Source organism: Bubalus bubalis, chromosome 4 (assembly GCF_019923935.1).
Source record: "Bubalus bubalis isolate 160015118507 breed Murrah chromosome 4, NDDB_SH_1, whole genome shotgun sequence".
Taxonomy (NCBI): domain Eukaryota; kingdom Metazoa; phylum Chordata; class Mammalia; order Artiodactyla; family Bovidae; genus Bubalus; species Bubalus bubalis.
Window position 1 is genome coordinate 158,423,444 of NC_059160.1, and position 24,979 is coordinate 158,448,422.

At 39.8% G+C, this 24,979-nt stretch overlaps 1 protein-coding gene across 4 annotated transcripts in view; it reads left to right on the top strand.

The window, feature by feature from the left end:
• Nucleotides 1-405: 405 nt before the first annotated feature.
• The window catches only part of CCSER2 (coiled-coil serine rich protein 2), a 168,564-nt gene continuing 143,990 nt past the window's right edge, over nucleotides 406-24,979 (top strand). Inside the window, exon 1 of one of the 4 annotated variants that reach the window (XM_044942386.2) lies at nucleotides 406-677. The gene's annotated coding sequence lies outside the window, so the exon portion shown is untranslated. The remainder of the gene's footprint in view (nucleotides 678-24,979) is intronic. The other 3 variants (XM_025284867.3, XM_025284865.3, XM_025284864.3) reach the window with 3 other exon arrangements.

Sequence of the window (24,979 nt, forward strand, 5' to 3'; positions counted from 1 at the left end):
ACACATATGGACTTAGAAATACAAACTGTTAGAGACGTCTTCTCTATCGAAGGTGGGAGAGAAGCCCATGTCAGACCCAAAGCTCAGACTACTCCTAACTTCTCAGGGTCAGGAGGTTGAATTGCCGGGTTTGACCACGGTCAGGCGACAAATGTTGGTTCAGAAGGCCGGCTATAGGTGGGTCAGCCTGTTTGAGGCATCACAGGTTTGCATCCAGCAAAGGCCTGAGTCAGGGGGCAGAGACGCAAGGTCAGTGGAAGGGGGCGGGTCCCGAGTGGGGGCGTAGCCTGGGAAAGGCTGGCGTGTGGGCGGGGGCGGTGCCAGAGGTGGGCCGAGGCTGGAGTCAGACGGCGGGGGCGGGCCCAGAGGCGGGGCCTAGCCCCAGACGGTTCGCGCCTGCGCGTAAGGGTACCGGGGGGCGGGGCTGCGCGCGCGCGGTGTGCGGGCTCCGGAGGGCGGAGTCCAGGCAGGCGCCGGCCGAGGGAGGGGGCGCGGTGGCTTTGGAGTCCTGCGCTCCCTCAGGCCGTGGACGCAATGGTGGCTGCTGCGGGGCAGGCGGCGGGACCGGCGTGGATGTGATGGGCGGCCCCTCGCTTCACCTGCCGTCCTTGGGCCTGTAGGTCGCTGTGCGACCCATAGCCGGGCCGCGGCTGAGGAGGCAGCGCGACCTCCGCACGGTGAGAGCCGGGGTCGGGGCGAGAGCCGGGGAGCGAAGTCGGGGGCGGGAGACGAGGGGCGGCGAGCCCCCACGGCAGCGCTGAGCAGGGGTCGCGGTCCTGGGCCCAGACCTGGGCTCTTGGGATAGGGCTGTGGCGTCTTCCGGCCTCCTGCCTTCCGGAGGACCCTCTGGAGCCCCCGCGAGCCGCCCGAGGCCGGGCAGCTGTGGAGCGGGGAGGCCAGACGCCCCTCGCCCCTGGGGCTGTGACAGGCGCATCGGGGGCCTTGGGCCCCTGGGGCTGCGGCCCTTCTCTCGGGAGAAATCAGAGGCAAGCTGAGATAGCCAGTGATTTCAGTCAGGATGCTTGTGAGGGTTGATAGGGGAAAGTACCCGGGTGCCCCGAATGACTGTGGGTTTTTTTTTTTTTTTTTCTTTTTAAAATTACTGGGCCCAAACAAAGACACACCCTAAAGACACATCTTGAGGAAAAACTTTGGTGGCCTACACCGTTGCATAGGTTCAGATTCTTCTTTTCTTTTTATGCATCTGCTGTTTCTCTACATATATATTTTTAATGCACCTTACTTTTTTTTTTTTGTCAGGCAAAGGGAGAATGAATCCTTTGGGGGAGCGTTTGATGGCCAAGCTTGAGTTTGAATTTCAATAATTGCAAATTCATCTTTGTAGGCTACCCAGCCAATTAGGCTTGCTGTTCCTAGACTAGGCCTGAGCAGCGTGGAAATTACCGATGCAGGGACTCTCTGCAGTCCCAGACTGAAGTGTGTATGTTTCACTCTCACTGGTAAAATAACTGGAAGGCAGCCTTTTCAAAATAATATTTTGAAAGACATTCCTTTTCACCCCCTCAGCATTGAAATATTAATCGAACCTATTAATTTTGCCATTTAAAAAAATTTCTTAAGCGTAACCTTTTAGACTAGTCTAAAGAGTGTTTGATTGTGGCACTTCTTTAACCTAAAGGAATTTAAGATACTTGCTTTCTGCAGAAGATAGTCACAAAAAACATGGTTTATCTGTAATTGATTTATATATTACAAGAATTTAAGCATTCCTCCCTGTTTTGCCTGAAGTCAGACGTTATTATTGTTTACCTCTTTATTTACTACTTCGTATCTTTAGTAGTTTCTTGCTTGTTTTCTTTGCTGGTTCATCAACACTGACGTTAAATAATCTTTAGGTAACACACACAACACACACTTCCTTGAACCTTTTAGCTGTAATTCATACTCTTTTACTTCAGCGTTGTATTAATATGCCATAGTAACAAACTGCTGGAAGCCATCCTGAACAGCAGGAGCTCTCCATTTAACAAAAACATAAGACAGTTTATTCTGCCTTTTCTCACTCAGACCTACATTTTCTGTTTGACTCAACTTTGAATGGGAAAGAAGGGGAGATGTTTAAATTTCATGTTTAAAAATCCATCAGTGACTCTTCATAATTTGTATTTGATAAAAGTCAGAGTCCTTCACAGTTTCTGGTACTTGTCTGTATTTCTGATTTCATCTTCTACCATTTTGCCTGCCCTCTCTGTACAAAGAGTACTTAGAGTTTTCTGAAGATGTCCTCTTCCTTTGTGCTTTTACCTCTATTGAGAATTTACCTGTTGCCTCTATTGATAATTCTTCTCTAGTAAACAACTTGCCCTTCAAGACCTGACCAAATTATCACCTCTGAATCTTGGCCAGACATCTTATCCCACTTGTCTCCACTGATGCATTAGTACATTGTACATTCTGCAGTTAGTACCTGTCAGTTGGTAGTTAATGATTACTTAATACGTCTGTGTCCACTAGACTTTTGGGCTTAAGGGAAGAGACATTTGCAACTCCTAACACATGCTGTTGTATGGCACAGGTGCCCACAAACTGTTCATTGAATGAATTTTTGAGGAATGCTCCTAATCTTGAATATAGTTTCTAGGCAAAGCACATTAGCTACCTCTTTCCATGTTAGAAAACTTAGAAGAGATGACTGCACAAGGTACTTTAAAATTTCTAAGAATAAAGTCAAACTTACTGTTGCTAGTTAGGAATGAAACCCTATTTATGAAAACCCTATTCAGAAACCCTGTTATGAAACCCTTTATAAAAAAAAAAGCCAATATGTTTTATGACACAAGAATGACAAAGAGTATGACCAGTAAGGATTTCTGCTTTTTAAATTTAGGCCTTTAAGACAAATTTGGCCAAGGTCATGCAGGTAGAAAGGGACAGAACTGGGATACAATCCAGGTCTTTTGACCATCTGTGTCCTTGCCCCTAGTTTCTTATTTCTAACTCTTTTTAACAATCAGAGTAGGAGGTTTTGAGAGGTTTGGACGTATTTAGTTAAGGGAGTCTATTAGTGGAATATCGAACTTGAAAGGATTAATAGATTATTTGGTTCAGCTTTAAAATTTTCACTCATTAAGCAACTAAAGCCCCAAAGGGCAAGAACCTTACTTGAGGTCACTTAGAGTTACTTGTATCCCATATCTCCTGACGTCATGCTTGTGTATTTTTCATTATTCCATGGTGCTCTAGGGGAAAATGAGGAAGTTACCAATTTTCAGAGGGAGAGCAAATCAGCTTCAGCCTCCTTGACTGCTTAGCTGCCTGCCACTCTTAGGGTCTTAGAACCCTTGAGGCTAAGAAACATGATGATTCATTTGGGAATATAGGAGAAACCTAATCTCACTATTCCATTTGTCTAGAGAGATTTGGATCTCATTGCTCGACAGAGTGTCCTATAATAAGTGGCTTCTGCTCACCATATGGAGACCCCACATACAGTTACATTTTGATGGTAAAATAAGATTTAATAAAATAAGGTTGTAGCTGGCCGCTGCTACTGCTAAGTCGCTTCAGTTGTGTCCGACTCTGTGCGACCCCATGGACTGCAACCTACCAGGCTTCTCCGTCCATGGGATTCTCCAGGCAAGAACACTGGAGTGGGTTGCCATTTCCTTCTCCAATGCATGAAAGTGGAAAGTGAAAGTGAAGTCACTCAGTCGTGTCTGACTCTTAGCGACCCCATGGACTGCAGCCTACCAGGCTCCTCCATCCATGGGATTTTCCGGGCAACAGTACTGGAGTGGGGTGCCATTGCCTTCTCCAACAGCTGGCTAATAGCATAGTTAAAATTACATGTATGGCTAGCTGTATGTGAGAAGAGCTATCTGATTACACCTACATGATAGTTTTTTTGGGAAAGAAAAATTGGTTTTATGCCTTTGAAAACTTAGTTTTGGAATGTATACTTAGTATAATAGGCCTGATCAATATCAGCAGGCTACTTAATGGTCAAAAAATGAAAAAAAATTAAAATAAACTTAAAAGTTTTTTCTCATTTATTTGTAATATATACACGATTTTGTACTGTAATCAAAGCATAGATATAGTGTTCAATATTTGCTTTCATATTTAATGTTTTCTTATTGTTATGGTTTTTATGCATTTAAATTATTATACAGTGTTACAGTGAATTTATTTATAATAATTGGATATCTAAGCTGCTTCCCATTTTTCACAGGATGCAGTTAGTTAACTTGTAGAGGTCCTTTGTTTTGCTTCTTACCTTTAGGCTAAAGTTCCAGGAAGAGGCTTATAAGGTCAAAGGGTGTGAAGGTTTTTGTCATCTTTGAAAAATATTGCCAGATTTATTTCTGATGGTAGTATTTATTTACACTGCTTCCAGCAGCTTTATTGACCAGTTTTATTTTTTACTTTTACAGGCTTTTGTTTTTAACTTTTTTTCCCCAAATGAGTATAAGAGTATCTGGTGTCTAAGATCACTGTTCACAATAGAAAAGGAAGTGCAGTATTTTTCTCATTGTATTTTCTTCTTTGTAGGATTGTTTATCTTTTGCCTATAAATTTACTGGAATCTTCTTACTAATTTTCATTAGCACTTAGCCTCATAAATATATTATTCTCTTGAAATACGTTTGTGATGTTTTATTTTTGTTATTTTTATTGCTGTAGACTTTCAATTTTAAAATTATTAAAATCATTGACTTAAAATTTTTTGTGTGAGATTTCATCTTTTGATTATGAGGTCTGAGAAAAATGTCCTTCCACCATATTTTTATTTTCTTAAGCTTGTAGAGTTTGTTTTATATATGTGTGTATATATGTATATATATATATCTTTAACAATAATATATGCAGTTGTAATTGCATTTAAGTTATGTGGCTTTTATACTAAAGAGAATCACATTCTTATGAATATATGAATTTCCATTGCTAAACTACTGTCTTTTTTTCTTCTTGAACTTGGATAGGAAACAAAATGAAGCTAATATAGTTATTTTTTTTTAATAAATGGATTAAAAAAAAATAAATTTAGACCAAAAATTTCATGAAAGCAATATTTTGGTTAATTGAAATATTTGTTGGTTCAGGATTAACTAGAAGATCATTTCTGATTTAACTTTTATTGTTAATCATTCTAAAATATATGAAAATAAAATTTGGTTATCTTCTTCCTTTGGGAGTAAGATAGTCTAGATAGATGAGACAATCTTGGCATAATAGTTAACATTGATTGTCGGTACTTTGCTGGCACTTTGAATAGAACTTCTTACTTAATCTTCATAATGGCCCTAAGATGTGGGTTCTTTTCATATTTTCATTTTGGAAATCAGAAAGAGAGGTAAGGTGACCTGCCAAAGGTAACACAGCTAGTAAGCATTGGAACTAGAACTCAAACAGTCTGCCTGCTTTTGAAGTTCTCTATTTGAAAAATATATTATTTTCCCTGCTAAGGATTTGAACTTTATCTTCAGGTCCTGGAAGTATATTAGATGTTTCAAAGCAGAAGGATGATATAGGATGTTATATCTTTTAGGGAGATGGCTGCTGTGTCATTGGATACGTATTGACATATGTATATTGACATATTGTGGATATATGTTGAATTGTGTTTCTGGTAGGAAGTAGTTGAAATAGGTCTAATGAGAAATGAAGCCTAAACTGCAAGTTGGAAGTAGAGATCAGGGGATATTATGGAAATATATGGAGCCTAGTAACTGATAAGAGAGTGGGAAGCTGGAGTGTTAATTTGGATGTTATCGAGTTGGGTAATGACAAATGACTATGTGCTCACAGCACTTTGTTCTGTTTTGCTCATAGCACTGACTGTAATTTATTGTACCTAAAACTTAGTGACACATTTACCTCCCCTATTGGGTTATGAACTTGCCAAGGCCAGGAACTGAGTAGAAAGCATGAGCTAATACAGGCAGATGGCAAGAAACGGAACTGGGGGTAGGAAACATGAAATCACCAAATCAAAAAGTGGCTGGAGGAGGAGAAGCTCTAGAGAGTAGCAGCTGTCAGGGAGAAGGGGAAAAGCCATCAGTGCAGGATTGGGTGTGCTAAGGAGAGGGGAGTGTCAGCACTGAAGAGAAGACAGAATGCCACCGCCGGCTGCAGATGGCTTTGGTTTGTGTGATTTGCTGGTGGGCAGTGGCTCTGTGGAATTAAATAGTCTTTCCTTCGTTTCTGACCTTTTCCCCTCCTCAGGACCTTTTTCAGACTATGCTGTGTCCTCTTTATAGCTTTTGCCATCTGCTTGCTGCAGGTGCTGATGCTGGGGCCTGACTCAGCCTATGGAGAGCAACCAATCAGAATGATCCTTTCTTTTTAAGTGAATTGACCAAGCAAGAGCATGATAGGTGTAGTCGCTTGAGTTTTCAGTTCTTTTCTCCTGAGTTGGTTGCCTTGAATGCTTCCAGAATTACCTCTCTGACTTGGTTACTACCTTTGGTTAGTTGAGATTTGGAGTCATTTGGAAGCCAGAGGATTCTTAAAACCTGCATCCATGAAACATTTTCACATTTTCCATGTCAATCAGAAAGTTAATTTGAAAATATTTAGATCGTTTTTGAGGATTGTTGACCATCATTCCAAATAATTAAGAATCTGTGTTCTCTTTGTATAGTTCTCTCATTATCTAAGGTGTGGGAACTTGTTTTAAATTTCTGTGATCAGTTCCTAACTTACTTCATATGTCTGTTTTTCGAGGAGTCACTTAGAAAAGGAATTTGTGCATGATATCGTCTGCTGCCATTTGCTTCAGAGCATCCTTTCCTTCACTGTCTGCGTTGTCCTTTCTCTTATCCTTATGCCCAGTTTCTGTACTTGGTAAGTAGAATAGGAAGTGGAAAAGAGAAAAAATATGGGTAATTATTCCTCTCTCCCGCCTTTCCAGTTGTTACTCTTTTCCTTCCCTATTACTGCTCCCAGCTGTCCATTTTGGCATGATCTGCCCCATCTCTTCCAATTCTGTGTGTGGTAATGGGAGATGCAAGACAGCTCTTTAATTGAGGAATGCTGGATTTCTTAGGGTTTTGTTCTTCTGTGGTCTCTGTTTTGATGTCATATTAAAGAGCCTAGATGACATCTTATATCTTAACAGATGTTTTGATTCCCTGGCAATCTACTTCTCTTTAGAATGGAAAAAAATAAATGCAAGTCCTGTTTCTTTGAATCCCTCCTGCCTCCCTCCCCCCTCCCCCCACCCCCAACACCACCCCACCCCCCACCCGTCCTCCCATATCAAGATACCACAATCTTTTGATGATGGAGCCCCTAGTGGATACCCTAGAGACAATGAAGATAGGCAGTCACCAGAAGCTACTTTGAATTGTTGTTGTCATTATATTAATGAGACTTGGTTGCAGCCTGAGTGCTTTGGGGAAATTTGAGAGCTTTCTCTGACCATTATGTCTTGGCAGGCAGTGTTAGGCTTGGGAGTTACAATTTTCTCAGAAGACCATAGCTCAGAAAAGCTGGGACTATTCATAAGAGCTGTTGAAGTGTATAGAATGGATCTGGTGATATTTTGATCTGAATTGGTAGGCCAGCCTACAGGAAACATATCCAGGTGGTATTTCTTTACAGGGAGGCAGGGATGGCCATTTCTTCCTCGTTTATTTAAAAATTTTATCTCAAGCTTATTTTATTTTGAGATAGTCTGGACTTGTCAGCCCTTATTTGTAATTGGCATCAGCTAGAGCCAGAGAAGGCAATGGCACCCCACTCCAGTACTCTTGCCTGGAAAATTCCATGGATGGAGGAGCCTGGTAGCTGCAGTCCATGGGGTCACTAAGAGTCAGGCACGACTGAGTGACTTCACTTTCACTTTCCACTTTCATGCATTGGAGAAGGAAATGGCAACTCACTCCAGTGTTCTTGCCTGGAGAATCCTAGGGACGGGGGAGCCTGGTGGACTGCCGTCTATGGGGTCGCACAGAGTCAGACACGACTGAAGCAACTTAGCAGCAGCAGCAGAGATGTAGATTTGGTCGTTTTTGTGGCCAGTTCTGCCGTTGACTTTTTTTTTAAATGACTTGAGGATTTCTTCATGGTAAGTTTCCTCAGCCCAGACTTTGAGACCAGTTCCTGGATCTGGATTTTCTTCGTCTATGCCATCTAGCCATTCAACAAATACTGCTGGGCACTTGCTAGTAATGATGCAGTGAAGAAAACATATTTTCTGATCTTGTAGGAACTTATATTCAAGTAACAAGATACTGGAAGTAAACAAGTATATATGTAATATGTTAATTATTTTTGTTGTTATTATTTAGTTGCTCAGTCATGTTTGACTCTTTTTGTGACCCCATGAACTGTAGCCTACCAAGCTCCTCTGTGCGTGGGATTTTCTAGACAAGAATACTGGAGTGGATTGCCTTTTCCTTCTCCAGGGGATCTTCCTGACCTAGGGGTCGAACCTGAGTCTCCTGCATTGGCAGGTGGATTCTTTACCACTGAGCCACCAGGGAAGCCCATCAGCTACTATATTGCTGTGGAAAAAAGCAAAGCAAAATAAGGTGGGAAAAACATGCAGGGGGGATGCTTCTGATTTATATAAGGCAGCCAGAGGAGGCTGCAGTGATGAGTGGTGAATGGAGATGTGGAAGAAGTGAGGTTGTGATTAATTTGTGCTGATATTAGGGGAGGGAATTTGAGGAAAATGAAATAAGAGTGCAGTCTTTTGTCTGAAGCATGCTTGTACTATTTGAAGAGTTGTAAGTAGATCCTTTTTTTTTTGTACTGTGGTGAGGGACAGGGATGCCTGGTGTGCTGCAGTTCATGGGGTCGCAAAGAGTCAGACGTGACTTAACAACTGAACAACAACCACAAGTAGATCATTGGAGGCACTGAGAGAAATGACACGAAGGTGGAAGACGAGGTCAGAGAGATGTGGGAGGGGCTGAAGGGATGGCAGTGGGTGTGCAAAATAGATCATATATGACATTTTAGGCCAATAGATCTTTTCAGTTTTTACCCTTGAAGTGGGAAGCTATTGGTTGATTTTGACTTGTTTTAAATAGACCTCTTCAGCTGCTATGTAGAGAATGTCAAAGGTGAGGCATAATCAGATAATTCAGCAGGCTTCTGCAATAACCCCCGATGGGAGATGATGGTGCTTTTAGGCAGGGCTGGGAGAAGTGCGCATGTTCTGTATACAGTACATTTGGTAGAGCCACCAGAATTTGGTGGTGGATTGGATGTGGGTTGTAGGTTTTGACCTGAAAACCTGAAAGAATGGCATTGCTGTTTACTGGCATGGGGAAAACTTCAGGAGAAGCAGGTTTTAGGGGTAAGTAATAAGGAGTTCAGTTTTGGATTTGTTAGCACTCCAAGTGGAGATACTGTCTAGACAGCTAGGTATACATGAGTACAGTTCAGGTCAGACAAATGGCTGGGGATGTAAGTTTCCTGTCATTGGCATAGAGGTAGTATTTAATACTATTAAAACTGATTGAGATAATCTAGGGAGTGAGAGACTTCTCCACTGGAGAAGTCAAGAGACTTTGCCTTGGGGTCCTATAATGCTGTTGGAGAGAGAGGGACCTGGAGAGCGAGAGTTAGTACTAGAGTTAAAAAAGGAGAGTGGATCACAAAGTCAGACACGACTGAAGATTGAGGAGGCGCGTGTGCGCACACGCACACACACACATCAATTTTATCCTAATCTGTGACCCTGAGGTCTGTCATTATCATATATGTGTCTTTATGTATTGACCTATTTTTTCCCAAATGAAGACAGTGGCTCCTGGAGAGAGATATAAAAGAGCATCTCTTCCCTCCAGTTTGGTGAGTTTTATTCAGTTCAAAAAACTGTAATTTTTATATGTGGGTAGCAAAATTTTTAAAGAGGTATTAGGAATCTGTTAAGTTTTTTTTTTGGTTGTTGTTATTTTGACCAGTTTTTCTTTGGTAATTTTTACTAATTACCATTCTCAGTAGTTTTTAGCACTGCTAGCCATGTGATTTGTGTGTTAGTTGCTCAGTCATGTCTGACTCTTTGCAACTCCATGGCGTGTAACTCAGCAGGCTTCTCTGTCTGTGGCATTTTCCAGGCAAGAATACTGGAGTGGGTTGCCATTCCCTTCTCCAGGGGGATCTTCCCAATCCAGGAATCGAACCAAAGTCTCCTGCATTGCAGGTAGATTCTTTATCGTCTGAGCCACCAAGGAAGCCCTTAGCTGTGTGGTAGGTTCTGAATTTTGATTTGGTTTTCTCTGTCTGCTCTTGTAGTTTTATTATGAAGTACCTTAAATTTTTTTTTAAGTAATAAAAACCTTTTAAAGTATAAGCAAAATACTTTTATTTATTTATTATTATTATTTTTCTATCTTTTTTTAAAAATTTTATTTTATTTTTAAACTTTACAATATTGTATTGGTTTTGCCAAATATTGAAATGAATCCGCCACAGGTATACATGTGTTCCCCATCCTGAATCCTCCTCCCTCCTCCCACCCCATACCATCCCTCTGGGTCGTCCCAGTGCACCAGCCCCAAGCATCCAGTATCGTACATCGAACCTGGACTGGCAACTCGTTTCATACATGATATTATACGTGTTTCAATGTCATTCTCCCAAATCTTCCCACCACTGCTGGGCATACACACTGAGGAAACCAGAAGGGAAAGAGACACGTGTACCCCAGTGTTCATCGCAGCACTGTTTATAATAGCCAGGACATGGAAGCAACCTAGATGTCCATCAGCAGATGAATGGATAAGAAAGCAGTGGTACATATACACAATGGAGTATTACTCAGCCATTAAAAAGAATACATTTGAATCAGTTCTAATGAGGTGGATGAAACTGGAGCCTATTATACAGAGTGAAGTAAGCCAGAAAGAAAAACACCAATACAGTATACTAACGCATATATATGGAATTTAGAAAGATGTTAACAATAACCCTGTATACGAGACAGCAAAAGAGACACTGATGTATAGAACAGTCTTATGGACTCTGTGGGAGAGGGAGAAGCAAAATACTTTTAAGGGAAAAACTCAGCGGCCACTCTTTCTCCTTTTTTTCTAACGTCTCTGGTTGCACTTGTGCTGTAATTGTTTCTGATTATGGAGTTATCTGAGATGAGTTCGGAAACTCACGTTGAAAGCCCATATTACAGTTACAGCACTTTATGTGCCTCTTTCTGTGGTTCACTTATGGTTGAGTAAGTAGTTGTCAATATTTAGTGCCGGAGCATTATTGCAGCCGTTTCTTCGACTTCTTTAGTTTTCTTCCAGCTTTTCTTTCCTTAGCCACTGATCATTGCTGCTGACTTGGATTTCTGAAACAAGCTTTGTTATTGCTTAAGAACCTTCTGTGTCCCTGCCCTGCGTCTGTCTTCTTTCCCTCCTCCTACCTGCACTTGTTCTCTGCTTTAGGGATGTAGAGTACTCCTTAGGGAATACTAGGGCACATTTGAGGTTTCTTACCACTGGACGACAGGGGAGGGGTCAGATTCCTTATCAGTGTACAGAAAGTCCTTCATGAGCTGTGGCCCTCACCTCTGTCATGGTTCCATGAAGATGAGAAACTCTTTGACATCCCTGTGCTTTTGCACATACTATTTCTTATTTTTACAGAATACTCTTCAACTTAGCTCTATCTTGTTAAGTGACTTCATCTTTTGAAAAGCTCAGCATAGACATCTCCTTTTCCAGGATGGCTTCTGGGTCCATTTTTATCAGGTCTCCTCTCCCCATCTTCCATTATCTTCTCTGTCCTGTTACCTGTGTTCCTTTACATTTTGCAGTTATTTGTTGTAGTATTTGCTGTATGTTACTTTGTTTGCTTTTTGTCTGGTCTCCCTTGTTCCATTGCAAACTGATAGTCCCTCAGTAAATTTTTGTTGAATGAATAATTGAATAAAGCAAGTAATTATTCAGTTCAGTTCAGTCGTGTCCGACTTTCTGTGACTCCATGAATCACAGCACGCCAGGCCTCCCTGTCCATCAGCAACTCCCAGAGTTCACTCAGACTCACGTCCATCGAGTCAGCGATGCCATCCAGCCATCTCATCCTCTGTCATCCCCTTCTCCTCCTGCCCCCAATCCCTCCCAGCATCAGAGTCTTTTCCAGTGAGTCAACTCTTGGCATGAGGTGGCCAAAGTACTGGAGTTTCAGCTCTAGCATCCTTCCTTCCAAATAAATCCAGGGCTGATCTCCTTCAGAATGGACTGGTTGGCTCTCCTTGCAGTCCAAGAGACTCTCAAGAGTCTTCTCCAACACCACAGTTCAAAAGCATCAATTCTTCGGCGCTCGGCTTTCTTCACAGTCCAACTCTCACATCCATACATGACCACTGGAAAAACCATAGCCTTGACTAGATGGACCTTTGTTGACAAAGTAATGTCTCTGCTTTTGAACATGCTATCTAGGTCGGTCATAAGTTTTCTTCCAAGGAGTAAGCATCTTTTAATTTCATGGCTGCAGTCACCATCTGCAGTGATTTTGGAGCCCAAAAAAATAAAGTTTGTCACTGTTTCCACTGTTTCCCCATCTATTTCCCATGAAGTGATGGGACCAGATGCCATGATCTTCGTTTTCTGAATGTTGAGCTTTAAGCCAGCTTTTTCACTCTCCTCTTTCACCTTCATCAAGAGGCTTTTGAGTTCCTCTTCACTTTCTGCCATAAGGGTGGTGTCATCTGCATATCTGAGGTTATTGATATTTCTCCCGGCAATCTTGATTCCAGCTTGTGCTTCTTCCAGCCCAGCATTTCTCATGATGTCCTCTGCATATAAGTTAAATAAGCAGGGTGACAATATATAGCCTTGACGTACTGCTTTTCCTATTTGGAAACAGGCTGTTGTTCCATGTCCAGTTCAAACTGTTGCTTCCTGACCTGCATATAGGTTTCTCAAGAGGCAGGTCAGGTGGTCTGGTATTCCCATCTCTTTCAGAATTTTCCACAGTTTATTGTGATCCACACAGTCAAAGGCTTTGGCATAGTCAATAAAGCAGAAATAGATGTTTTTCTGGAACTCTCTTGCTTTTTCGATGATCCAGCGGATGTTGGCAATTTGATCTCTGGTTCCTCTGCCTTTTCTAAAACCAGCTTGAACATCAGGAAGTTCACGGTTCACGTATTGCTGAAGCCTGGCTTGGAGAATTTTGAGCATTACTTTACTAGCGTGTGAGATGAGTGCAATTGTGCGGTAGTTTGAGCATTCTTCGGCATTGCCTTTCTTTGGGATTGGACATCAGTTTAATTTTTACAGGATGTGCAAATAAACAATTCAGACAGCATTCTCAAAGCCAAAGACTCACCCTCATAGTGTCTTAGGAAACTGACATTTTGTTAAATATTTGTTCTTATGAGCAAATAATAATATTTGTTGATGATTCATTATATAGCTCAAATTTCTCTTTTTGTCTGAATATCTGAATGTAGCTGACTTGAGCAATACAGGTTTGAACTGCATGTCCACTTATGTGTGGAATTTTTTCCAAAGTAGATACTATAGTACTGTACCATCTTGGTTGGTGACATCTGCAGATGCAGAGGGACCAACTATAGGGAAGGCTGACTGTAAGTTGTACTTGATTTTCAGCTGCATGGAGAGTTGGCACGCTTAGCTCCTGTGGTTTCATTTTTTTTCTGTTTGATGTTTCTGTTTGGATATTGTCCTTAGACATCTCTCATCCTAACATATCTTAAACTAAACCATATCTTCCCTAAACTTTATCTTGACTTCTCCATTAGTGTTTTCTATATTACCATCTTGTAGTCACTTAGGTTTCTCTGTGGTAACTTTGAATCTTCCTTCTGTATCTTGTCATTACTGAGTTCTTTCGTAATTCAACAAAAATTTTTTGGCCACTTCCTGTGTTCCTGTTTTGTTCTAATGGTGAGAGGCCTAATAAGAGAGGGTCCCAGTCCACAAATGATTACGATGCAATGTGATGGGTATAATAATTTAGTAATAGTGGAATATCTAGGGCACCCTGGGATTAGAGAATATCTCTCTTTCATGTATCTCTTTAATTCTTATTTTGTCTACTGCCAGCATCTTTCAGGCCCTTGTTATTAACGTTTAGATAATTTTGCTGCTAAGTCGCTTCAGTCGTGTCTGACTCTGTGCGACCCCATAGACGGCAGCCCACCAGGCTCCCCCGTCCCTGGGATTCTCCAGGCAAGAATTTTAAGACTGCTTAATAGCTTGTAACTCTCTTGTCATTCCAGTTCATCATGAAATTTGTCACCAGGCTAGTTGTTTCAAAAAGGAAAGAAGAAAGCTACTTGTCTTTCTTTTTTCTCACAGAATAAAATCTAAAATAGAATAAAATCTGGAATGCAAGTCTTTGGCCCAGACTTCCTTTCTTGTCTTCTGCTACATGAACCTTTCATTCCAGCAAAACTCTCCCACATTCTGTTCCAAATACACTTTGCACTCTTCCTTTTTTGTTTCCTCCTCCCAACAATGTTTTTTTTTTTTTTTTTTCTCTTGCTCCTTCTACTCACTGAGATTGTATCTATCCTTGGACATAATTACTAATTGTTAAATCCTGTGTGAACTGTTTAGATGATCATGCCCATATTCTTGACACCCTCTTTTTCTTGGCTTCCGTGATATCACTCTCTCCTGTTTCTCTTTCTTACCTCTTCTTTCTCAACCGTCATTACTAACTGCTGTCCCTTAATGTTCATATTTTCTAAGGTTTCAGCCTGACCTCTTGTTTTCTTCATTGTTATGCTTTCTTGAACACACATTATTTTTTGTTATCTCATACATGTTCATTTATTCACCCTAGTTTCTCTCTTGAGCACCCCAGTCCTTAAGTTTGCTGTTTAGAATGTCCACTGTTTGTTTAACAGAAAATCTGAAACTTAAAACATCAAATATTTGTACATGGTCTTCTCTGGACTCACGTATTTACTTCATTTCCTGACTTGGCTAGTGATGTTGCCAGTCACTCAGTTACCCAAGTTGTAAACCTGAGAATCATCTTGACTTCTGTTCTTTTTCCTTTGGTGGTCAAGTTCTGCTGATGGAGCTTTTCCTTCCCCATTCTCCTTACTGTTTCCTTGGGCCAGGCTCTAATATTCTGAGTAGACCATTGTAAAAAGCCCTTTTGAAAGTGATTCTTCTCCTTGTGTCCTGGATATTCTACAGGAAATGCATGTTGGTTGTATCCAGCAGGAATGTCAAAGGCAAAATAATTTTGAATCTGCCATCCTAGAATAGCACTTGAACCAAGGACTAAACGTTGTGTATCCATTAAAGGTCTATTTCCTGAATATCTCTGTTAGGTGACATTGGTATATGCTTTTTACAAGAAATTTGCTTAAGGGTTAATAACATAATCTGTAAGGATAATGGGAAAAAGCAAGAAAAGATACATGGATAAGTGCCAGATACAACCTTACAGGACATTTTCTTAATGAGGTAGGAAAAGAGATTAATGGTTTGAAAGTAATACTTGCTGTTCTGTGTCCAAATGCCAGTTAAAGAACAACTGAGTTTAGGAAGATCTTGAGGCTGTGAATAAATGAAAATAGGAGCTTTAGTGTGGAGAACTGTAAGCTAATATATTTGAGTAGTACTTTGAAGAGATGCTGTTTAACTGTCAGTTAATACCCAGAAGAGACTCCTGATATCATTGTTGCATGTTCCTGGAAGATGCTGGCCTAATATGCTGATGCTGCAGATAGGATAACATAATCACCGTACCTCTACATCCTTTAATATGACTCACCAGCACAAGTTGTTAGTATTGAGTCATCATTTTCTGAACCCAGATATAGCCATAGAAGAGCTTTTTAGTTTCCTGAACTTTTTCTTGATTTGCTAACAGATTTTGTAAAATTTTGTGGAATTTGTCTTACTTGTAACATTTAAAGAATTCTACATTGCAGAAGAAAGTATTTTAAGATTTGAATCCTTTATAATCTGGATGCTTTAGCACATATTTCAAAATAATTGAATTTATATGTTGATGAATATTTTGCAGAAATATTAAGTGTATTTTTATTAGCCTTTGCTACATTGTTGATCTTTATTTACGTTTTGGATAAATTTAGGGTTTGTGAGGCTGGCAGTAGATTCTCACTTGGAAATTATGTTGGAAAAATCTTTGAGCATCTGTAATGTAGCATTTTGACATTTAGGATGGGGTGTGTGTATCATTTTGGCTTACATTGTTCTGCATAGGGAGCACCCTAGAGGAGGTAAGAAAGAAAGGTAAAAAGTCTTCAGAGAGAATAAGGTGGACCAAGGTACACGAGTGGGCATTTTGAGCCAAGGCGGGTAGTACGGCTCCAAGACTGATAAGAAGTCCCAAAAGATCATGGTATGGTCACAGATCCTTGGGTGGTTTGGTATAAGTGGAAGACAGGGTTTATTGTGCAGTGATGAGAGAGAGCTGCTGCAAGGGAATGAAAGCCAGATTTTGAAGGTTTTTTTGTCTTAACTGCATTTTCTTTTAATTTTTATTTTTAGTTGGAGGATAATTGCTCTACAGTGTTGTGTTGGATTCTGCTGTATAACAGCGTGAATCAGCCAGAGGTGTACACGTTCCCCCTCCTTCCTGAGCCGCCTCCCAGCCCCTCCTTCCACCGCACCCCCAGGTCGTCTCAGAGCACCAAGCCGAGCTCCCTGTGTTGTGTTTAGTTGCATTTTCTTACAGTCTGTGTGTCTATGGATAGGTCGTGTGGTTTCTCCAGTTTCATTTTGCTTAACTTTACAACATGAGAATAATGAAAATATCTACATTGTAGGATAGTTGTGAGGTTTAAATGAGGTATTGTAGGTACCTGGGATACAAGTCCTTGTTGATGTCACCTGCTGCTGTTAGTACTGTTTTAAAGCATTTGTTCTTTGGAGGGCCACTGAAAGAGTTTGAGTTGAAAAGGAAAATGATCAGATTTGTGATTTTAAGTATCAACTCTGGGAAAGCTATAGGGATGAAATGAAGGGGAAGAAACTGAAGGTAGGAATTAAGAAAAATTATGCTAGAATACTAGCTAGAGATGGTAAGATTCTAGATTAGGAAATGAGGTAGTGTTGGAGAAGACAGGATAGAGTTGAGAATTATTACAAATTGACATGACATTGTATTCCATGAGTTGGAGAGATTTAAAGGAAACGATTCATGGGGTCGCAAAGAGTTGGACACGACTGAGCGACTGAACTGAAACTGAACTGAACTGAAAGGAAACTAGGAGAGCAGACAGCCATCATGGAGTACCCAGCTAGGTAGGAAGCACTGTATTCTCCTACTCATAAGAGAGTGCAGAGAGGGTGGTTAGAAGCCAGTACTTGTTATTGCCAGGGAGCTAATGACTGAGCTGGGTTGCCTACTTTTCCTCAGTGGGGCAGGAGCATTTGGGCAAGTCTGGATGAGTCCAGAGCAGTGACTCTGGGCAGCTCACTGGGATGAGATAATGGGATGGGATAATGTGCCTACTGTCAGGAAACTCTCATGGGTGGAGAAGAAGAATAACATAGACCACAAGTAGACCTAAGTGTAGTGGGGCGTCCCAGGTGGTGCTAGTGGTAAAGAACCTACCTGCCAGTGCAGGAGACATAAGAGACATGAGTTTGATTCCTGGGTCAGGAAGATCCCTTGGAGGAGGAAATGACAACCCACTCCAGTAGTCTTGCCTGGAGAAACCCGTGGACAGAGAAGTCTGGCAGGCTGCAGTCCATAGGATTGCAGAGTCAGACACAACTGAAGCAACTTAGTGTATATAGACCTAAGCAGTACCAGGTATGAGATAGAAAAAGCTAATCCCTGAGAAGTTGGAATGACTGACAGTGTTGTGCCGTATTATTATTTAGATTTTCTAATTACTAAAAGAGGATCAAGCCCTACTAGAGACTCACCTAAGGTAGTCTTGTTAATTTTACAAGCCCAGAAGTATCCTTCAGACATTTGCTATTTTAACATTTGATAGTGAGACCTTTTGAAGTATTACTTTATAGTCATTTTGGGTAAAGATGTATTTCTATTTTTTAGTTGTGTTTTTTTTGAAATACTTTATACCCTTTATGTTTGTGTATTTTCATTTAATTGTGTTGTGTCTGGCAAGTTTAACTGTAGCATTTGAAAAACTACCTTTCACAGTAAAATGATTAGTTTTTAATTTGTTTATTACTAAGTTGACTATTCTTACCTGACATAATTTTACTTAAACATTTTTTCATAACAGAGAGCAAAGTTCTATCTAGAATCTTATGACATGTATTTTCTTGTTACTGAAGTGTTATATGCGTTTTATTGACCAGTTGCCAGTATAGGTTAAATATAAATGTACTTTGATTTTAAGGTGTGGTTTTAAGACTTCAGACTTCTGTGGTTTTAATACTCTGACTTCAGCCTTTAACTTTTTTCAGTCGTAGTTTATGAAATTATCTATTGTTTGTGTCTTTAAGGTAAACATGATTTTGGGATTGTTCATAGTGATATTAGTATTTTCATTTCTTTATCAGCAACCCCTAGTTGTTATATTTCTTTTTCTATGGAATTAGAATAAGACTCTTTCCTACATATTGCTATGTCCAAGGTAAAACAAACAAACCCAAAACACCCTTTTACTAGAATTGTAGTCATAACATTTATTTTCTTCAGTAACTTTCATTTCTTCACTTAGTAGCTTTTACTGTTTTTTCTACATCTTTAAGAATGAAAATTATTCAAATATGTTGTGGTCCTTGTTTTCAAGGAGCTTGCAGTCTAGTAGAGAAAGTAGAACACATGTAGACATGATTTTAAAGATAAAATGGTGTGATACTTGCTATACTTAGAGAGGCATAGGAGTGTTTAGGAGGAACACTTGATCCGGGTAGAGATCACATGGACATGCTAATTCTACAGTGAGGTTTATTGTTTATGTTACATGAAAAGAGAAAATACAGAAGCACAGAGCTGTCATCTAGTAGCCTGATGTAGATCAGAACATAAGTCATAGGACATTCCAGAGAGCAGAAGTATAGATATAGTACTTCATGCGAGGTTGCAAATTGCAAAAAACCTGTTCTGGTCCTTCACCTCTTGTCATGCCATCTCTTTGTAGAGCTGTTGTGTATACTTCTTATCTCCCTGGGGGGGACACTGCTCTGGGTAGTAGAAGAGACAAGTTGGCTTGTTGAGGGGAAATACATATGAGATGGGTTGATTTGTTAGCATGAGTAAGAGAAATTTAGCACTGACTGCTTAAAACTTTTTTTTCTTTTAAATTTGGAAATTATTTCATATTCAGAAAAGTTACAAGAATGAGAGTAATACAGAGACTGAGTAGTGTTTATCCAGGTTCACCTTTTGTTAATATTTTATGCCGTTTGCTTATCATTTGCTCTCTCACGTATGTACATAAATACGTATATGTATACATATGTCTGTATATGTGTCTGTGTTCTTGCATGTGCCCACATGTGCCAAGCATTTGGGAGTAAGTTGTATATGTCATGATGTGTACATGCTAAGTTGCTTCAGTCGTGTCAGACTCTGTGTGACACCATGGACTGTAACCCAGCAGGGTCCTCTGTCCATGGGCTTTTTCAGGCAAGAATACTGGGGTGGGCAAGAATAGTGAATACAAACTACTTCACTAAATTTTACATTGATAGAGTAATTTAATCTACCATTTGTATTCCAATTTTAAAAAAATTGACTGAGTCTCTTTTATAGCTTTAACCCCCTTCCACAGACTGCCTTTTAAAGAGCAGAGAATGAATCTTGAGAGATTTTTGGTAGCAGTTTTCTATTAAAGGTTTAAAGGAAATCATGGAGACTCAAGTTGGATTCCCCTTTTATTCTGCATCTTGTCTGTCCCCCAGTCTTTCCATCTCAGAAAATGGCAGCACCATTAGAACAACCATAAGTTGTTCCATTGAATCTATCACCAAATGCTATGGCTCCTATCTCCCCAGTCACCTTGAACTCCTTTCTGTCCATCAACTTCACCCTGCCTCTCCATATTTCTCATCTGAATCCTTCCTGCCAAGCTTCTAAACTGATTTCCCTGCTTTCATCTTTTCTCTCTTACAATTCATTCTCCACATAACAGCCGGAATAATCTTTTAGAAATGAAAATTGGATCGTGTCACTCTCTTGCTTATAGCCTTGATTGGCTTTTCATTGCATCAGACTGCTAGCTCCTTTTAGATAACAACTTAAATATTATCCCTCTAAGATGCTTTCCTTGATATCTAGGATGCTCTTTTCTCCTAGCATTTCACTGTTTTTCTGCATAGGATTTATGATTCATACTTGTTTACTTGTATTTTTTTTTTCTTTTTTTCTGTCTCCTATACCAGACTAATTGCAAAAACCGCAGCAGTCATGTCTATTCTGTCAGCTTCTGTATACCTAGCGCTTAGTGTATTGCTAGGCGCTTAGCAAGTCATTAATAAATATGTGAATACTCTAGTAAAAGGAGACCTGGGGGGGGTTTCTAGGTCTGCTGCCCGCTCAGTGTAAGAGTCTGCACTGTTTCTGGCAAGTGACTATCTGTCTTGTTTCTGAATGCATTAACTTGTTGAGTAAATTCTGACAGTTTGAAAAGTTTTCATTATTTTGGTCATAGTTTTTCCTCCAAGGAGCAAGCATCTTTTAATTTCATGGCTACAGTCACCATCTGCAGTGATTTTTGGAGCCCCTCAAAATATAGTCTCTCACCGTTTCCATTGTTTACCCATCTATTTGCCATGAAGTCATGGGACTGGATGCCATGATCTTAGTTTCCTGAATGTTGAGTTTTAAGCCAACTTTTTCACTCTCCTCTTTAAGAGGCTTTTTAGTTCTTTGCTTTCTGCCATAAGGGTGGTGTCATCTGCATATCTGAGGTTATTGATATTTCTCCTGGCAATCTTGATTCCAGCTTGTGCTTCATCCAGCCTGGCATTTTGCATGATGTACTCTGCATATAAGTTAAATAAGTAGGGTGACAGTATGCAGCCTTGACATACTGCTTTCCCGATTTGGAACCAGTCAGCTGTTCCATGTCCAGTTCTAACTGTTGTTTCTTGACCAGCATACAGATTTCTTAGGAGGCAGGTCAGATGGTCTGGTATTTCCATCTCTTGAAGAATTTTCTACAGTTTGTTATGATTTACATAGTCAAAGGCTTTGGTGTAGTCTATAAAGCAGAAGTAGGTGTTTTTCTGGAACTCTCTTGCTTTATCGATGGTCCAGCATATGTTGGCAATTTGATCTCTGGTTTCTCTGCCTGTTCTAAATCCAGCTCGAACATCTGGAAGTTCACGGTTCACATACTGTTGAAGCCCGGCTTGGAGAATTTTGAGCATTACTTTGCTAGGGTGTGAGATGAGTGCAATTGTGTGGTAGTTTGAGCATTCTTTGGCATTGCCTTTCTTTGGGATTGGAATGAAAACTGACCTTTTCCAGTCCTGTGGCCACTGCTGAGTTTTCCAACTTTCCTGGCGTATTGAGTGCATTTTTACAGCATTGTCTTTTAGTATTTGAAATAGTTCAACTGGAATTACATCACCTCCACTAGCTTTGTTCGTAGTGATGCTTCCTAAGGCCCACTTGACTCACATTCCAGGATGTCTGGCTCTAGGTGAGTGATCACACCATTGTAGTTATCTGGGTCCTGAAGATCTTTTTTGCTTAGTTCTTCTGTGTATTCTTGCCACCTCTTCTTAATATCTTCTGCTTCTGTTAGGTCCCTACCATTTCTATCCTTTATTGTGCCCATCTTTACATGAAGTGGTCCCTTGGTATGTCTGATTTTCTTGAAGAGGTATCTAGTCTTTCCCATTCTGTTGTTTTCCTCTTTTTCTTTGCAGTGATCACTGAGGAAGCCTTTCTTATCTCTCCTTGCTATTCTTTGGAATTCTTCATTCAAATGGATGGAGTCAATCTTTCCTTTTCTCCTTTTTCTTTAGCTTCTCTTCTTTTCTCAGCTATTTGTAAGACCTCCTCAGACAACCATTTTGCCGTTTTGTATTTCTTTTTCTTGGGGGTCATCTTGATCCCTGCCTCCTCTACAATGGCATGAACCTCCATCCATAGTTCTTCATGCACTCTATCAAATCTAATCCCTTGAATCTATTTCTCACTTCCACTGTATAATTGTAAGGGATTTTATTTAGGTCATACCTGAATGGTCTAGTGGTTTTCCCTACTTTATTCAATTTAAGTCTGAATTTTTCAATAAGGAGTTGATGGTCTGAGCCACAGTCAGTTCCTGGTCTTGTATTTGCTGACTCTGTAGAGCTTCTCCATCTTTGGCTGCAAGGAATATAGTCAGTCTGATTTCGGTATTGACCGTCTTGTGATGTCCATGTGTAGAGTCTTCTATTGTGTTGTTGGAAGATGGTGTTTGCTACGACCAGTGCATTCTCTTGGCAAAACTCTGTTAGCCTTTGCCGTGCTTCATTTTGTACTCCAAGGCCAAATTTGCCTGTTATTCCAGGTGTTTCTTGACTACATACTTTGGCATTTCAGTCCCCTATAATGAAAAGGACATCTTTTTCGGGTGTTAATTCTAGAAGGAATTGTAGGTCTTCATAGGTGTTCAACTTCAGCTTCTTTAGCATTACTGGTCAGGGCATAGACATGGATTACCGTGATGTTGAATGGTTTGCCTTGGGAATGAACAGAGATCATTCTGTGATTTTTGAGATTGCATCCAAGTGCTGCATTTCGGAGTCTTGTTGACTGTGATGGCTACTTCATTTCTTCTAAGGGATTCCTGCCCACAGTAATAGAAATAATGGCCATCTGAGTTAAATTCACCCATTCCAGCCCATTTTAATTCACTGATTCCTAAAATGTCGATGTTCACTCTCACCATCTCCCGTTTGACCACTTCCAATTTGCTAAAGTTAAACTAAGGCCCAACATTTATTTCCTTGAGATTTAAACACATTTTAATTTTTCTGCAGTAATGTATTAAATTAGCTTAGAGACCTGAGATAATTTGAATGAGAGATTGGTGGGTATTCTTTCCTGTCTAAATTATTTCTTGAAGGTACCAAGGTAGACTGCTAGTACATTATTTGACTTTTTCCTATCAATACTGTGATCCCTACTTTCCTGAAATAGGATACTATTTTGATATTACTTTCAGTTAAAACTAATAATTAAATGGTAATTACAACTGAAGTTTAGAAAGGATTTTTCTGAGAAAAATCTTACTGTAACGTATTTAAAAGTAGACTTAAAAATGAATCCATACTTTGTTTTTACAGAGACATGTGTTTAGAATTGAATTATAGTAATGTCCAAACTTCAGGATGTTTATTTGAATACTTGGAAAGCTGTTTTCTTATAAAACATTATTTTATGTTTGTACAATCCAAAATAATAGACAATAACACCATTGGATATTAGTAGTTAAATTTAGAAAATAAAATTGATTAAAATTATTCTTTTGAATTGATATGTGAAAAGAATCACGTTTTATTAGATGAGCATTAAGGACATTTAAAAAGAATGAGGGAACTGACAAAGGATTATTTTCCAAAATACACAAGCAGCTTATACAACTCAATACCAGAAAAAAAAAACAACTTGGTCAAAAAGTGGGCAAAAGACCTAAACAGACATTTCTCCAAAGAAGACACATGGATGGCTAACAAACACACGAAAAGATGCTCAACACTGCTCATTATTAGAGAAATGCAAATCAAAACCGCAATGAGATATCACCTCACACCAGTCAGAATGGCTATTATCAAAAAATCCACAAACAACAAATGCTGGAGAGGGTGTGGAGAAAAGGGAGGCCTCTTGCACTGCTGGTAGGAATGTAAATTGATACAGCCACTGTGGAAGACAGTATGGAGATTCCTTAAGGAGCTAGGAATAAAACTACCATATGGCCCAGCAATACCACTTCTAGGCATACACTTTTGAGGAAACCAAAACTGAAAAAGACACATGTACCTCAGTGTTCATTGCAGCTCGGCTTAAAACAGCTAGGACATGGAAGCAACCTAGATGTCCATCCACAGATGAACGGGTAAAGAACTTTTTGACCAACCCAGTATAGTTTTTTACACTGGCCATCGTGTGACAGTGTCTACTCAGGTCTGGGGAAAGGGGAAGAATGAGGGGAGCAATTCTCTGGATGACTGACAGCCAGTATGCAAAGTTTTATGTATATGCAAAAGTTTGTTGGTAGGGTCTTTACATTTTAAAAGTTTCTAAGACGTTGCAGTAGAATGTTTTATCCTTGTGTATTGTAACATATACTGTTCAGAACATTTTACAAGCTGCATACTCACACAGACACGCATAACTGAAACTACAGTGTCATGAAATACTTCCACTATGCACGATGCCTTCTGCTATTTTCTGTTCCATTCTTATTGTTGTATCTGTAGCAAGGGCATCGATTAAGTAGGAAAAAACTGCCTTAAGACTACAATAAATCTATAATTTCTAAAATTTAATATAAAGATGACTCTGAAATGTTGCAAAATTAATTAAAAAAAAATCCAGCTGAGCTTTATAAAAACTGCTGAAGCTGTAACTATCTTAGGTTCTACATTGATTTTCCTTATATAAACACTTAAAAAATAAAAATGTTTACATAAAATAATTACATTTTATAGTACTATTTCAGGTGTTAAAAACATTGCAGGCATGTTTCTTGCTCTAAGTCTGCTGAATATGACATGCCTCATTTCTTTGACCTGACAAATAAGACCATTACTACCCACAAATGGTATCATTCCATAGGAAGAGTCTGTCACCATTTTACAGTCTTTTTCTACCTTAGTCTTTCATCAGCAGCTTGATTATAGAATTCAGATAAATCCTTTTGAGGTTATCTGCAACTTCTGTCTTCCTTTACTGGCATTTTCCCTCATGGTGGTCTATTCCAGTATTATTTTGCTATCATTGTTGAGTTGCTAAGTCGTGTCAGACTCTTTGCGACCCCATGGATTTTGTAATTCATCCCAAATAATAATTGTTTTTCACCTTCAGACAGTTTTGATTTTTACTTCTCAGTTATATCAGTGTGAATTTCTACTTGCTGTTTTTCTCCTTTAATAATCATTGCCTACTTGTATTTGTA